Consider the following 13,611-nt stretch of genomic DNA (forward strand, 5'->3'; position numbering starts at 1 on the left):
AACTGAAAATGATATTAAGAAAGCACTTGATATGGTATTTTTTTAAAAATCCCCTGTAAAGGATTTCTGCTAATATTTCAATGTATATCTTGAGTCTTGCTCGCTCTTTTATACATATTTTCTTCTTCCAAAGTTGAGAATATGGTGTTCATTTTATTTCATAACTCTTTATTCTCTTAAGAGTATAAACACCTTCTTACTGCATTAAAATGATTTATTCTGCAACTCATATGTAATGGCTGCAGTATAACCAATTAAAGGACTTGTTGGACCCTTAGGTTTTCCATTTTAGAAGGACATTATATTTTTTCAAACTTATCCTTTGAATATATTACTACACAAGCATTTTCTAGTTCAAAATATGCACATTTTAAAACTTTTTGCATGCATTGCTGGATTGCCTTGCAGGAATGTTATACCAGTTTACATTCCCAATGGCAATATTTCAGAGGCCTTTTTCCCTTGCCATTTTCAGTATTAGGTGTAAGAATAAAATATACTTCAATCTGAAAGATAAAAAAAGATACTTAATTGTTCTGCAATTTAAATTTCTTTGATTTCCAGTAGTGTTGAGTAAGTTTCTTAAGCTTATTAAAATTTGTAATTCTTTGTGAATCATCTACTTTGCCTAATTTCCACTAAGATGCTTGTCACTTTCTTTTTATGAAAAACTATATATACCTACTTTTTAATCATATATTTTGTAAATATTTCCCGTAATTTATTATTTGCCTTTCAATTTTGGTTATAATTTTTTAATATACTGAAGTTTTTGTTTTTGAGTAGCCAAATCTACTAGTATTTTTTGTTATGTCATGCTTTTGTTTTCATGTATTTCTACCCTAGGATTATATGCCTACTGTGCTGTTAGTTTCTTTTCTCCTTCTTTTTTAAGCCCTAGAATTCAATTTGATGTATGGTGTGAGGTAGGGATTATTTTTTAGTTTGTGATTTTGTTTAAAATGTGACTGTTTTTATCTCCTTCTAAACATGACATGTTTATTACTCAAAAGGCTGAGAAGGAACAACTTACACACTTTACATCTGGTAGATCCAATATAGATCATGGTGGTTCTGCAGCATTACTTGACCTTTTGTCAAAAGCAGAGTTAAATGTAATAGCAATTGCCTGAGTCTTCATGTGTGTGAATGTGTGTGTACAGGAGCAGGCAAGGAGCATGCCTGTGGGATGACAGTTATACTTATGGGAACCATTTCCAGTGTGGCTCTATGATCTTATTAGCCGCAAGGTTTTCACAGACTTGGAATTTTTTTTTTTGACAAATAATGCCTGTATCTTTAGTCAATGATCCCACTATCTCATGGAGTATTAGATTACGTGTTTAAACTGCAGGGGTATGTACCAGGGCAGAATATGTCCAGGGGCAAGAGGCTGCCAATGACCAAATATTGTAATCAGCGAATAACGTGAGGCAGAAAGTCTGTGACAGCATACCCTAGCACAGTGCTTTCTGTAGCCCTAATGTAATTATCGCTGTGTACATGTGTGTGTGTGTATGTGTCCCCACAGGAAATGTCTTCCGTTTATTCTTTACAAAATTGTTAGTTATTGGACAACCTGTCTACAACACACTGTTGTAACTGAGATAAACCTCATACCAGGTATTCTTTTTTCTCCATCTTAAAAACTTAACACTCTCATCTTCAATTTTTCATCACTAAATGTGGGACAAGAAATAGTGATAGGAAATTACAAGCCATATTAACAGTCATGATTTTCATAATTTCCAGAAGCAGTCTTAGTATTTTACCAACGTATTTCATATATTCATGAATTTATTTTAGATTAGTAGTCTCTCTTTTCTAAGATTACTTTTTCAGAGTTATCTTACAGTATATTTTTAATGTGGTGGAATTACTTACTAATATTTGTAGGTTTGCACTGTGTACTGCACAGTCTGATACTTGAAGTTTCTAGGAGATGGGGCTTAGGATTTTACATTTTATCAAGCACCCCAGATGATTTATATAGCCACTGAAAATTTCAGAAGCAGTAGACTACTAGAATTAGTATATTTTGGGAAATTTGTCATGAAATTTTGTGAAAAGATATGTAAAAGAGACTATCATAGTGGCGGCTACCGTGTAGTTATTGCATAAATATGTGTTACTCATTTAACCTGGGTATTAAGAATAATTAGTAAAAAATGTTCTTGGTTCCACATTTCTGGCTATTTCTAAAGGAGCTTCCACTTAAATGCATTTACTTTACAGTGTATGCTTTGTGTTACCAGTCTCTATGAGCTTAACATTTAGAGGACAATGTTTATTGACTTTTTAGTGTTAACAGCTCATCATTCTGTTAACGATTCAATATTCTGAATATTCCAGGAACATAAATATCCACAAGTACTACTTGCATTAACTAACAGAATGGCCATATATTTGCACAGCTGCTAAACGATTGTCTTAAATTTTTAAAAAATAGTTCAGGTGTATGGAATTATTCAAATTATGTTAATATTCAGACGTTTATACCAAAATAAGAAGATGCCACCTTGTGGTACAAAAATAAGATTCCTTAGTATGTGTGTAATATGTGGTTGACAAATCTTTCAAATAATATGTGGTTGATAAACCTATTTGAATAAATGGGGAAAACAGCTAAAATGCTCATGCTTATAATCAAGTGTTTTAATTCAGTAACCATGTCACAAATAGAAAGCTCACATGGGGAAAATGATGTGGAAGTGTATTGTTTTCTGAAAGCAGAGGTCTATTCAGCAGTATACAATAGCCACATAAAGGTTAAAATGGAGCATTCCAATGATATTTAATATGATAAAGTAATGATAAGTAAACTCAGAACATATAGTTCAAAATTAAGATTGTGTTGCATTTTTAAGAACAGTTGCTATATTTTCTTCCTTTAGGTAAAAAGTAATGTTTTATTATGATTTAATTTTAATGAACTTAAAGATAATGTTTCAACTCTGAATAATGTTTATGTATATTAAAATGATGTTTTGTTCAAAAGACAAAGATTACTTGAAATGAATTATGAACTATTGCATTTGCCTAGATGATAGTTCATTATATCGAATTAGCCTCAAATTTTTAGTATGAATCAATCTTGGAAACCATGTAGTCCAATATTCCCTATTTTATAGGTGTGTAAACTGAGGCACAGAGAGGTTGCATGACTTGTCTAGGAGCCTGTACCTGCTCAGAGGTTGACTTTCTCTGTCCTGTGCACTTTTTACCTCCTGTTGTGCATTTGAATCGGCTTCTAATATTGAGAAGCTTTGTTTCTCAGAAAAAGAATAGAAGAGAATACATTTCTCCCCTCTGAACCTTTCATTAAATGTTTATTCTGTTGCATTTCTCCATAAGCATTTTTATATTGCCATTTTCTCCTCTTATTAGAATACTTAATATAGTTCCAAATAGTGCATAATTGAAAACAGTTTATCATATCCATTTTTATTTATTAGTATAATAGTATCCCTGCGATTTGGTGGCAGGAAAGTACCGCACTATTTTATTGTAATTTATCCTATTTTAAATGTTCATTTGGGTCTATGAAATTTCATAGTACTTTTCAGAAATACACTTTCAGAGCATGTGTTGGGAAAAACCTCAAATATCAGAACTGGTTTAGAAAATTTCGCAGAAACAATATTGTGGGATATTCCAAATTCCAAAGTTAAACGAATCAATCAGCCAGTCATTTCAAAGGTTTTGAAAGTGTGTGTATGTGCTCAGCAAGATCTTGTCCATAGACATTCATCCATGACTAATGACAAAGGAGGGTACCAGCAATTCTTGTTATTGAAATTTTAGAGGACCACAAAGCACTAGGAGGATAGATTTATAAGGAAAAGCATCATAGATAGAATTATTTTTAAATAGTCTTGAGGAAAAAGAATTCAGATAATTGGGTGGGGGTGAGGCATTTTAGGCAGAAATGGTATAGCCTAAGGCTATTTCTTTCTGGGACATAGTGATTAGAAATTTGCTTAGAGATGAGGGAGTGCTTAAAAAAGGGTAAGACTATTGAGGACATTAAGCAATGAACTAAGAATGTCTAACTTCTTTTCCGAATGTACTGAAAGTCATGGGTAATTTTTGATTAAGAAAGTTATATGAATAAACTGGTGTTACGGATTCAGATTATACAGAAAAAAATGTGTTTTTTTGAAAAGAATATACAATGAAATGTATATGTGTTGATATCCCTTAACTGAACTGATAATCTTTCTATTCTCAGGTGTGCTTTGGTTTGCAAATATCATAGAGTAAAATATTTTTATTATCTTTACTTGCCAAAAATAAGCAGTGGAAAAATTCATACTCCCTTTTTAGCAGTTCAGCTTTTCAACAGCACTAGTCTATAGGACAACTGTCACCCTCGACGTGCAGATTTATTTGAAAAATAAATACACAGAGACGTGAAAGTGGTGGTAGAATTCCCCATCTTTTATACACATCAAATACGGTATTAGTATGGGGTCAGTTAACTTGGTATGGCCCTGTATGGGCTCCAATAAGCTAAAGAATACCTTTCTTGAAAATGTTCCTGTGGTAGGCAGAGTAATGAGTCCCAAAGATGTTCGTGTTTGATTTAGAACATGTGAATGTATTAGGTTATATGGCAAGTGGGACTTGAAGTAGAAGGTGTAATTAAAGTTGTGAGTCAATTGATCTGAAAATAGGGAGATTGTTCTGGATTATCTGGGTGGGCCCAGTGTAATTACAGGGGTCTTAAAAGTGGAAGAGGAGATTGACAACATGAGAAGGACCCATCTTACCATTGCTGTTTTGAGGATGGAAGAGGGTCACACGCCAAGGAATGTGGGCTGCCTGTAGAAGCTGGGAAGGGCAAGAAAACAGATTCTCCCCTAGAAGCTCTCCGGAAAGGGATGTAGCTCTCTGGGTACCTCAGTTTTAGCCCAGTGAGATTTGCTTCCGACTTCTGACCTACAGAATTTTCAAATGACATTTTGTTTTCAGCTACTCGGTTTGTGGTAATTTGTCACAAAAGCATTATAAAACAAATACAGCCCCAACCAAAAACCAAATAATCATAATGGTGATGAGTATGCTAATTCTCCTCCTCCACTTCCTCTTCTTCCTTCTCCTCCCCTTCCTCCTCTTCATCATCATCACTCCCCAGTTACCCTTGTGGAGGGTTTACTATCTATCTGTTAAGTTCTTTGCTCTCACCCAGTTCTCAACACCCCCTTGAAAGCAGGTATTATCTCCAGTTCGCATGTTAAACAAAGGCTCAGAGGCAGTTGGAGAGAAATTGCCCAGGGCCTTGTAGTTTGTATGGGGCCAGATTTAAACTGTTTATCTGCGGTCAAAGCCTCATTCTCTTTAGTATGGGAGCCACTATGAGGCACAGAACCTTGGGCAAACATGTTGGCTCTCGAGCCTGACCTCCTGGTTTGAATTCTGGCTCCTCACTTTACTGGTTAGAGTGAAGCTCCAGACACAGTAAATCCTCAATCTATTTTGGTTATCAGTATGATTAATTGCTATTATTATAATGATAATTACTATCACACATAGATGGCACAATAAGAGTAGTCCTTGTCGTAGAAAGGTGATTGTTAAAGTGACCACTATTACATCCATTTTATTGAGCGTAACTATGAACTATCACTTCATCCATGAATTTTGGCTATTGGAATTTATTGAACTGCCTCTCTACCTCATTAAGCAGTGAGCTTGAAACTCACGAATTGATTTATTTGGCATGGTCCTTATTTCTAACTGCTGGGCATGCCCTGTTTTACTTTGTCAACTCCTGCCTATTGCTGAACAATATCTTGAACTATTCACTATAGTTCCTAGTCCTTTGACTGACCCTAACTTGGTTCAGAGAACTGCTCCCTTTGGAAAGTTACTTGGGTAAAGGACAGTAGGTTTCTGACTGGAGAGAACACAGTCCTTTGGGTGTATGGGATGGTCCCTCTGTCCCACCGTTGTCAGTAGATGACATTGTTATTTCATTGGACACCTGTGCAACTTGCAGCCCATCATAGTGTTATCTCACAGATGAGCCCGTGCCATGTTTAACCAGCCCTCAACCAGATCAGATGGTGGGTAGCAAGCCCAGAAATTTGTACTAGGGCAGTATGAAGTCACTGGGTCACAACAGTAACTGTTGTTAATCCAAAACAACGGGATTTCTGGCTTCCCAGGATTCTGATTCCATTGGCTAGTACAAGGCTATCTTTCATGTCTGGCCCTGGGCCAGGCCTGGAGTCAATGTATGCTGGGCAGCCAGCTCCAAGATGTATTGGATCTGACATCAAGTGAAGCCCCATCACCTGGGACCATCGGATGTCAGTCTCTTCCCAGTCAGCATCCTGACCTTTCATTTGCTCTTCAACTCCCTGACTTCTACAATATTGTTTTCTCCTTACTCTTTTTGAGCTCTCGTCCTTGCTTTTCTTCATGGACTTCACTTCTGTAGTTGTGACATTCAAAAATAGTTTTGTCCAGTTTTAAACTTCTACCCTCTACTGTTCTACCCTGTCTCGCTGGATGCGTTTACAGACTTTCATGCTTACAGTTCTTACACCTGTGCTGATGTCCTCACACTAGCTCACTAGCTCACTAGCTCTGGAATTCTTCCCTGGGCTCAGAATTATAAATGCAGTGGCTTACCAACTGGATGTTTAGATAAATCTTAAAATCGACAAGTCTGAATTTAAACTTGTCGTCTTCTCTCTATCCCTTTGTTCTCTGTCTTAGTTGTGATGTCAGTATCACCCCATCCTTAAACTGTTTTCTCCATTTTTAGCTTTTTTAATGTGTTTCTTGTGTCTTTTTCCTCTTCATCCTTATTATCACTGTCCTAATTCAAGCTCTCATGTTTGTCATCTAAATTTTTATTTTATTTTTGATCATTTTCATGAATAGATATAAATTTTATCATTAAATATATCCATCAAGATTTTTATTTTAATTCCTTCCATTGTTTTAATGCTTAAAGGGCACTAGTCTACCATGCAATGTTAAATATTCATCTAGATTTTCCTCTAGATTATTATGGTTTCCTTCTTCTTTATTAATTAATTGTTAATGTGTTTATAGTTCCTTTCTTTCTTCTTCTTCTTTTTTTTTTTTTTTTCGCTTAAACAAGAAAATTTATTTTCCCACAATTCTGGATGCTAGAAGTTCAAGATCAAGGTGCCTGCAGGGTTGATTTCTCTTTTAGCCTCTCTCCTTGGTAGTTTTCTTTTTAATGTTAAATTCTCTTCCCCATTATTATCTTTACTTATTTAAGTTTTGGATACTAGCCTCTTCTTTCTTGATTGAGTTTGTTGAATGTTTCCTTTATAAAAACTACTTCTTATAATTACTTATTAATTTTGGTAGATTTTTGGCTTTTTAAACATTTTTACTCATTTCTAGTGTATCTTTAATATTTTCTTTTTTTCTGATTTTTTTAGGTCTTTTTGTTGATAGCATTTAGGAGTATGAATTTGCCTCTAGTTTTCAGGTTTTTCAGCAATCTATAGTTATAATATGTGGTACTTTTAGAAGTATTTATATTATGTGATGTTTCACATATATACAATGTAAATAGCATCATTTAATCAACCTCTATATATTTATCACCAGGCTTCAACAGTTATCAACATTTTGCCATACTTGTTTTACCTGTGGCCCCAACTTTTTTTCCTACAGTATTTTAAAGCAAGATCTAGACATCATGAAATGCAGAAATATTCTTATATTTTAGGATATATATGTGTGTAGGTATGTGTGTGTATGTATGTATATATATGAAAAAATATATATATACAGACACACTCTTACTCACACTTTTCTGTGTTATTTCTGCTTCTAATAGTTTTTTGAGCGTTCACCCCTCCCCCATGAGTTAGAATCTTATCAATTTTTAAATATACGATACAGGGATTCTTCAAAGGCAAACTCTCTTTTTAAAAGGGTAGGCACTCAATACATATCTCATTACTAACTATACTAGTCTAATTCTCCCTGTTACTTTTAATTATAATAGCCCAATTCTCCATGTTCTCAAATTCTTCATGATCTCCCAAGATGTGCTGAAATCTATTATGACAACTTTGTTTCTTTCCATTTTTCGTTTTATGTTCATCTGCCAGTTTTACCTTAATGTATTTGAATGTTTTATTATTTGATACATAAAGATTCATGGCTGCTATATTTTTATTATCATAACTTTTATCAATATAAAACAGTTGTCTTTTATCCCATTTTATGCTTTCTGCCTTAAAACCTGCATTGCCCAAAGTTAACATTGCCACCTTTACTTTCATTTAATTTGTATTTGCTTGAGAAATCTCTACTCATTCTTTTATTTTTAACATTTACCTGCACTTCCAAATTAGAGATATCACAGTAGCAGCACACAGAGTGTGTCTTTTGACTCAATCTGGTTGTTTTCCAGTTATTTCCAGCTTTTTTGAGAACTGAGAAATTTGTTCTTCTCTCTTTTTTAACGATTATCTTCTTTTTATGTTTTCTTTTATGTCCTTCAATTTTTGGATTTCTATAATTTTTGTTACCTTTGTTTTGGTTGCTATTGTTTTAATGAACTATGCTTTCATCTTCTCAGGTGATTAGGAAAGCAGATGTTTTAATACTTATTCTGCTCATTTTCCAAAATATCCAGCTTCTATTTTTCTGAATATTAGTCTAGAAAGAAACAGTATCTTTTGTTTATCCACAAGGAATGCTTTTATCTTCCCTTCTCCATTCCCCAGTCCCTGCTTGTTCCTATCAAAATGAGTGTTAGACTCAGATTGATATTATTAAATTATTTTTACTTCAGATCTATTCTTTCCTAAGAATTGTTTTTGATATTTGCATTCAGATTTGAAAATATGTTTGTAACAGCCATGGGCCAACACTTACGTTCAATTATTTCAGAGCTCATCCCTAAGTTTTATATCCCAACTTTCCTCTATATGCGGTTTTAAATTTTAATTCCAAGTTTTAGTAGTCTTTTCATCCCAACCTACTTTCCTTTTATCTCAAATTGTTCTTTCTTTTTATGGTATATTGAAGATGGCAAACAATTTTCCAAATTTTTTTCCTGATTTTTATAAGAGCAAGAAACAGCTAAAACTTCTGAGTGATGTTTTCTTTGCTTGTTTTACTGTATTTAACCACAAGTCCCTTGTTGTTTTATTTCTCTTACATTCACTTAAATGAGAACTTTTTTTTTCAGATTCATTGCTTTTCATGTTCCCTCCTTGCACCTTTCTCCACTTACTACTGGATCACTTAACGTGTTCCTTCTCCTTCCTAATTTCCAATGCCAGTGAGCATTCACATAGTGTGGTCTTGCTCTACTGGGGTGGCATCTTCTACCACCCCCACCACCCACCAGAAATAAGGGCATTAATTGAAACTGTAACTTTCAGGATTCATTGAGGGCAGTACTCTTCCAGTTCTTCCTACCACACTTCATCTGTGGGTAAGATATCTCCCAGGATACAATGTGCTGTAATTATCCTCCCATTTTTCCTCAACTGTTATTTTCTGAGCGGTTTTCCTATCTGAATAGCATAGAAATATGAGTGGACAGGAAAGGCATATAATATTCTGTCTGCCTGAAAATCAGCACCCGTTTTGAACAGAATGGCTGCTAAGTTTTCTGTTTATTAAGGGATCCAAATCTCTGAGCTGAGCTGTGCAACAGACAATGGGAGCACAAAAAAAATTGCCTACTGCTCTTTCAAGGAGGTAGACTCTTCGTTTTATGAGGTGATGCTTGGATAGGCTACCGACTGTCTTCTCACTCTTAATGCAGCAGCCTTATAATCACTCTAAATTTTTCCCAGATTTCTGGCACTGGGTTTCCTGTCAGTCTTAGTTTTCTGTGTTAGAGTTTTTCATTTTCACATGTATGTTATTGACGATTGGGAGAGGCAGTGCCAGGGGATGGTGGCCAGATGCCATTTTATAGCGGAAGTCCTCCATTATCTCCATCTAATGGTGATAAATAATGAGTGCATTTGTTGGGAGTACTTTCACTTACTCATTCCAACAAACCCTGGGGCCAGTTTTCTTGGGGATTAAATTCAACACCTACTATGTGCATTTAAAAAAATATGCCCAATAGCTAGTAGAATAAGAAATGGCTTTTGCTCCAGAGTATTTTGACTGGGACTATAACAGAGTTAGGTGGAAAGGTGGTACAACAGAGTCAAAACTATGTTTCACCTTGGGAAACAGGAAAGGCTATTCAGAGAAGATGGATCCAGAGAAGTGAATCTTGAGGTATAAATAGAGGCTGGGTAGAGAGGTCAGGGCATCCTAGGCAAAAGAGAAAGCAGAAAGGGGTGATAGGGAGCAGGTGACCAAGCTGAAGAGGTTTGTGAGACCCCCATCTGTGTGGATGGTGGATTGAAATGCAGAAAGCTGGATGGCAGGAAAATTGATACTAGAGCAATTAAAATCAGCTATAGGCAAGTAAAGATGGGAGAATGAAGTCAGAGAGCAGCAGCAGGGGTGGAGGGGAAATGGCTGAAGTGGAAAGAGAGAGAACGAGGAATGAGTGCATACTCTGAAGACTGGTTCTTCTGATCTGCCAATCATACACAGATACATGTGTGATGCAGTGGTTACAGTCACTGTGTGTGTGAGTAAACCATTTCTGTTTTCAGCATGTGCTGATCAACTTTTTGCCTGCTTTAGGTTATCACTCATGTGTTTTGGTTGTGATCAAATAAACCTGCTTATTTTAACACACTCTTTTTGCAATCGTGCTAATATCTTTCTTATTGTGCCAAATAGTCACATTTCCAGTAATGGGAAAACTAAGGCATAAATTGGATTTGGCATAAATCTTGGAGAATTCCTGTTGGGTCTAGTTGATTAACTAATCCTATTTTTGATTTCCAAATAGACACTCTTTTTACTAGAATTATCTACTTTCATGCTCAAGAAAAGTCTTGAAACTGTCTGAAAACTCCTGATAATTTACAAGTTAAAATGGAAGCCATTTTGTACCTTTGTTGTATTTGCAATGAGTCCTGGTTCCAAAGAATATATTTCTTTCATCTATTTCATATAGGTGTGATTAAAATAAATCATAAGAGAGACAAAGTAGAATTATTTCCCTAAAGTTTCAGGGAAACTAATAATCTATTCAGAGAACCAAATGGTGTTATCCAAGTGAAAATATTATTTATCCCCCAAAGGACTTTCTGCCTATTACCCACAATTCAGTTAGAAAGATTTGCTTTTCATGTTTGAGTTTCTTCCCCAATATCATTTATGTTTTATTCCAGTGAAAAAAAATATTTAAGCTGTATTACAGAGAAGTTTTCTACTAATGGGAAAGTAAACAGTAAAACAAAAATCCTTAATATACACTAGAATTGTTCCAACGACTTGAAAGTACCTCTTTTATAAACTCATGATACATTTATAGGTTTCTGAATCTAAAAATGAAACCTACATTTGCTCTAGTCAAATAATTTTTAGGGAGGTAACAGAAATTACACACACACACACATATATATGTGTGTGTATAAATATATATATAAAAATAGGTTGTGATCAAATAAACCTACTTATTTTTGTGAAATCTAGACATGATGAAAATATTTCCCATTTAAAGTTAATAGGAAATGTAGTGATGGGCATTATAAGAAATGACATTCTTCTCACATTCTCACTGGAGGGGTAAAGGTTTTTGAAAATACTTAACAATTGAACTATGATATTCACTCCAGAAATTAACGCTTAAATGTTTAGTGATACACTTGTATTAATTTTAAAAACTTAACTTGTTACTCAATACATAGCATTTGTTTTCAAACATTTAAAAATTCTAATAAAGATTCTAACCCAATTGTAATCAGCTACCATCAATATGCAGAGGCTGGTTTGCATTTTCCACTTAGCTTTGAGAGGCAGTCCTTCAAACACTGAAGACCAAGCTGTACTTGAAAATGGCTGAGATTTACTTGTGTTTAGATCTCTTCTGTTCCTCAACTTTCAAGACATGCTTTCATTTGATAAGGATGCTTTGGAATCTGAATTTTAACGTGTAGTTGTGTGCATTTAGGCATGCAAATATACACATGTACATTATTTTGCTTTTACAGTAATTATTTTCACTTATGAAATTCCAAATTCAATGTTAAATATTGAGTATTTTGGTTAAGTGACAGCTTGTGCTAGCTTTAGGATATTCCTGCTTGATAATTATTCATGAGAAGAACAGCTGAAAACAAACTAGTTATACACCTTGGCAAATTACTGTGATTGTAATTCTGTGAAATTTCCCCATGGCCATGTGACTTTATTATAAGTACACTAACAGTGCAGATGTCCAGAATGTTGTCGTTGTCACAAATGTTATTCCTATATTCAAAGTTTTTGAATTACTCTTTACTGCTTCAGAGAAAACGTAAGGAAGGAGATGAGACATGCAATATGTATGATAGAGCATATGCAGCTCTTTTTAGTGCCCGCTCTCCCTTGGTTACATACTGTGTTCCTGGAAAATACAGAAGCAGTGGCATTTTTGTGAAATCTAGATATGATGAAAACATTTCCTATTAAAAGTTAAGGAAAAGGAAAAATAGCCCCAATTTATCATCTTTCAAAAAAATTCAGCTGAAAATCAAATGTTATTTCCCTACTCTCTCCTTCTCCTTTTCAGTTCCTTCCCCATATGGTTCCTGAAATGTTCCTCCATTTAAATGGATTTTAAAGCTCATTCCTTATAGTTCCTAGAGCATTCATTGCTTTTGAGAAAAAAAAAGAAAAACATTTTAGCATGTGCTATTTTTGTTATTCTAATTAGCAAAAACAGCTGGTCCTGTGCAGCTCAGACTGTAGTCTTTTTCAACACATTGTTCAGATTTTTTTTTTCCCTCCTCTTCTGTCAAGCTACAGGCTACCACCTCTCTTCTTCCCACACAAATCAACCCCCAAAACACCTGCACACACAACCTTAAATATCACCTACATCTGCCATGAAAGGAAAAGGGAAACAGCCTCTCCTTCCTGGTGGCTGGGCAGAGCACACACACCAGATTACACAGAGGGTGAACCAAAGTCATTCTCAAGGTACTCACTACCTCACTGATTTTATATTCACTAAGTACTTTGTTGTCTCGAAAGTACAGCTATCTTGTAGGTTTTTGTTTGTTTCTTTCTTCCACCCCCCCACCTCCTTTTGGTAAATGGGGGTAGCCTCTTGTAGAATTAGAGACTGAAAAATTGGATAATCAAACCTTACTCACAATTTGGTATCTATCAAAGGCATGTGACTGCCAATGATCATTGAAGCTGATCAAAGTCACACTCTGTTGTCATGGCAACGAATCCCCATTTTGTTTATATGGAGGGGTACGCACCACAGGAGAATAATGCTGAGACGAATTAAATTTGTGTTGTTGAGAAATTAACATGCGGGATGCTTAGGAGTGAGTTGAGTGGGTGCTTATCAGTGTGATTTGTTTTTTCTTTCGCAAGGGAAGTGGTAGGGACAAAACATGATCTATGGAGGTGTCATTATGGAAGAATCCAGTAATACACTGAAATGTTCAATAGTGCATTTCTAAGGTGAAGTCCAGATATGAGGTAATAGTTTTTATTTGGTTGTGTCACTGACACATTTTG

The sequence above is a fragment of the Camelus ferus genome, chromosome 15 (genome assembly GCF_009834535.1).
Source record: "Camelus ferus isolate YT-003-E chromosome 15, BCGSAC_Cfer_1.0, whole genome shotgun sequence".
NCBI lineage: Eukaryota > Metazoa > Chordata > Mammalia > Artiodactyla > Camelidae > Camelus > Camelus ferus.